The following is a 3756-nucleotide window of genomic DNA, read 5'->3' on the forward strand; positions in this document are numbered from 1 at the left end:
CTGCATCTTGCCATCTTTATGTAATACATGTACCACTAGCCACTTTAAACTATGCCACTTTATGTTTACATACCCTACAGTACTCATCTCATATGTATATACCGTACTCTATACCATCTACTGCATCTTGCCATGCCGTTCTGTACCACCACTCATTCATATATCTTTATGTACATATTCTTTATCCCTTTACACTTGTGTGTGTGTATAAGGTAGTAGTTGTGGAATTGTTAGGTTAGATTACTTGTTGGTTATTACTGCATTGTCGGAACTAGAAGCACAAGCATTTCGCTACACTCGCATTAACATCTGCTAAGTCACACACACACCATAGTATGATGACGAGTTTGGAGGGTACTACCATGTGTATGTGACTAATAAAATTTGATTTGATTTGATTTGATTTGATAACCACAGTAACAGTGGCCAGTAAATCAATTAATAAAAATGTAATATTGACAAATTAAACAGAAATTGTAGACATTTAATATTTTCCAACATGTCAACAGACACTTAACTTCAAATAAGTACAAAACATTTCACAGTGTTAACTTTCTCTTTATCCCTGGTTGATGTACATTTCAGAGCCTCTTCAGTGTGGATGGGGTAGAGCATACATTTTCAACAACAAAGACAGCACTTCCCGTTTGTGTTCTTTACTCTGTTGAACTCTTTTGTCTTCATTCCTAGGCACAGCACATGGAACCACTGTTGGCATGCAAAACATTCAATCTAAAACAAAACAAAGCGTAATACGTTATAAATAATATCAAATATCAATGCAGTATGACGAATGATGAATTCGCCATCCATTGTGTTATATCATAAATTGTCTTACATGCCGTCACTGTTGTCAAAAGATTATAAACATGTTAAATAAAGTTACTAACCCAGTCAGTTTTTGGGCCACATCCAGGTTCTTTATCAGTGGCACCCATGAAGCAGTTGTTGGCTTTGTTGAACGCTGAAATCATAGGCATGAACTGAACATATGGCCGTCCGACACAACTACATAAAAATAAAGAATTTACATTTACTTTGAATTAAATGTCATTACATACCAGACATTTTTAGTATATCCTCAGCCATTTCTTTTCGCAGTTGCTCCATGTGTTTTTGAAGGTTCCATATCAATTTGGGAGGGGATGTTGGGGAAGTTCTGTGCAACTTCCTTGGCCATCTACACCAAAAAATAAAATAGAGTTTTTGACCTAATTGTCACATAACAGCTAACCATTCATTATTGAAAATATAACTATCAAACCTGCATTATAAAGACCCCACAGCTGAAGGTGTCCTGCTGCATGGTGTGAGTTATTTACCCTCCTTTACACTTTATGTCTGCCCAGTCTTTTCCATGGCAGGATCTTCTCATTTTGAAGTATTCTCTTTTTTTATGTAAAAATAATGGTATTATGATTAGTTTCCTTATCACTATAATCTAGTAGTAATTTATTAGTAGAGGTAATTTCCTTTATGCCCCATTCTACACACAGCCTAAATTATAGGCACTGAACCATTTACAGGACAATAATAAAAGTAGCATATAGGATCCAACCCTATCACAGAGTGAATAAATGTAGAGCGTTTGTAGACTTTAAGAAAAAAATATTAAGTGACAGTTTCATCAGTACGTGCTTAAAGAAAGTCATATCATAAAGATCACAGATGACAGTGCCCACCAAATCTATGACAATAGAGACTGAATTGTAAGCAGCAAAGTGTGTGTGTCAAAATAATATCTGAAAATGTCAGTTGTTGAACATAATACTTCTATTTGCAATAGCAATTTATGATATATGCAGTTGAGGAATATTCCAATGTCCAACACTACATGTAGGACGGACATAAGACATTCCCACGTACAGTATTTAATAATATATATATTTCACCTTTATTCAACCAGGTAAGCCAGTTGAGAACAAGTTCTCATTTACAACTGCAACCTGGCCAAGATAAAGCAAAGCAGTGTGACACAAACAACAACATAGAGTTAAACATGGAATAGACAAACGTACAGTCAATAACACATTACAAAAGTCTATATACAGTGTGTGCAAATGAAGTAAGATTAAGGAGGTAAGGCAATAAATAGGCCGTAGTGGCGAAATAATTACAATTTCACAAATAAACACTGGAGTGAGATGTGCAGAAGATGAATGTGCAAGTAGAGATACTGTGGTGCAAAGGAGCAAAAAAATAAATAACAATATGGGGATGAGGTAGATGGATGGGCTATTTACAGATGGGCTACGTACAGGTGCAATGATCTGTAACCTGCTCTGATAGCCGATGCTTAAAGATAGTGAGGGTGATAGGAGTCTCCAGCTTCAGTGATTTTTGCAATTCATTCCAGTCATTGGCAGCAGAGAACTGGAAGGAAAGGCAGCCAAAGGAAGAATTGGCTTTGGGGGTGACCAGTGAAATATACCTGCTGGAGCGCGTGCTATGGGTGGGTGCTGCTATGGTGACCAGTGAGCTGAGATAAGGCGGGGCTTTACCTAGCAAGGACTTATAGATGACCTGGAGCCAGTGGGTTTGGCGATGAATATGAAGCGAGGGCCAGCCAACGAGAGTATACAGGTCGCAGTGGTGGGTAGTATATGGGGCTTTGGTGACAAAACGAATGGCACTGTGATAGACTGCATCCAATTTGCTGAGTAGAGTGTTGGATGTCGCCGATGTCAAGGATCGGTAGGATAGTCAGTTTTACGAGGGTATGTTTGGCAGCATGAGTGAAGGATGCTTTGTTGTGAAATAGAAAGCCGATTCTAGATTTAATTTTGGATTGGAGATGCTTAATATGAGTCTGGAAGGAGAGTTTACAGTCTAACCAGACACCTAGGTATTTGTAGTTGTCCACATATTCTAAGTCAGAACCTTCCAGAGTAGTGATGCTAGGCGGGTGGGCAGATGCGGCCAGCGATCGGTTGAAGAGCATGCATTTAGTTTTACTTGCATTTAAGAGCAGTTGGAGGTCACGGAAGGAGAGTTGTATGGCATTGAAGCTTGTCTGGAGTTAACACAGTGTCCAAAGAAGGGCCAGAAGTATACAGAATGGTGTCGTCTGCGAAGAGGTGGATCAGAGAATCACCAGCCGCAAGAGCGACATTATTGACATATACAGAGAAAAGAGTCGGCCCGAGAATTGAACCCTGTGTCACCCCCCATAGAGACTGGCAGAGGTCCGGACAACAGGCACTCCCATTGACATACTGAACTCTGTCTGAGAATTAGATGGTGAACCAGGCGAGGGAGTCATTTGAGAATCCAAGGCTGTTGAGTCTGCCGATAAGAATGCAGTGATTGACAGAGTCGAAAGCCTTGGCCAGGTCGATGGATATGGCTGCACAGTATTGTCTTTTGTCGATGGCGATTATGATATCGTTTAGGACCTTGAGCGTGGCTGAGGTGCACCCATGACCAGCTCTGAAACCAGATTGCATAGCGGAGAAGGTATGGTGGGATTCGAAATGGTCGGTGATCTGTTTGTTAACTTGGCTTTCGAAGACCTTAGAAAGGCAGGGTAGGATAGATATAGGTCTGTAACAGTTTGGGTCTAGAGTGTCTCCCCCTTTGAAGAGGGGGATGACCGCGGCAGCTTTCCAATCTTCGGGGATTTCAGACGATACGAAAGAGAGGTTGAACAGGCTAGTAATAGGGGGTGTAACAATTGCGGCGTATCATTTTAGAAAGAGGGTCCAGATTGTCTAGCCCAGCTGATTTGTAGGGGTCCAGATTTTGCAGCTCTTTCAG

The 3756-nt window shown here is 40.4% G+C and overlaps 1 long non-coding RNA gene across 1 annotated transcript; it reads right to left on the reverse strand.

Moving 5' to 3' along the window:
* Positions 1-474: 474 nt before the first annotated feature.
* Positions 475-1835, reverse strand: LOC139538650 (uncharacterized). The gene is made up of 3 exons (XR_011667771.1): positions 1062-1835; positions 891-964; positions 475-732 (listed from the first exon to the last, which is right to left on the reverse strand). It is a non-coding gene; the product is annotated as an uncharacterized lncRNA (long non-coding RNA).
* Between the last annotated feature and the right edge of the window lie 1921 nt (positions 1836-3756).

The sequence above is a fragment of the Salvelinus alpinus genome, chromosome 14 (assembly GCF_045679555.1).
Source record: "Salvelinus alpinus chromosome 14, SLU_Salpinus.1, whole genome shotgun sequence".
In the NCBI taxonomy this organism is placed as follows: domain Eukaryota; kingdom Metazoa; phylum Chordata; class Actinopteri; order Salmoniformes; family Salmonidae; genus Salvelinus; species Salvelinus alpinus.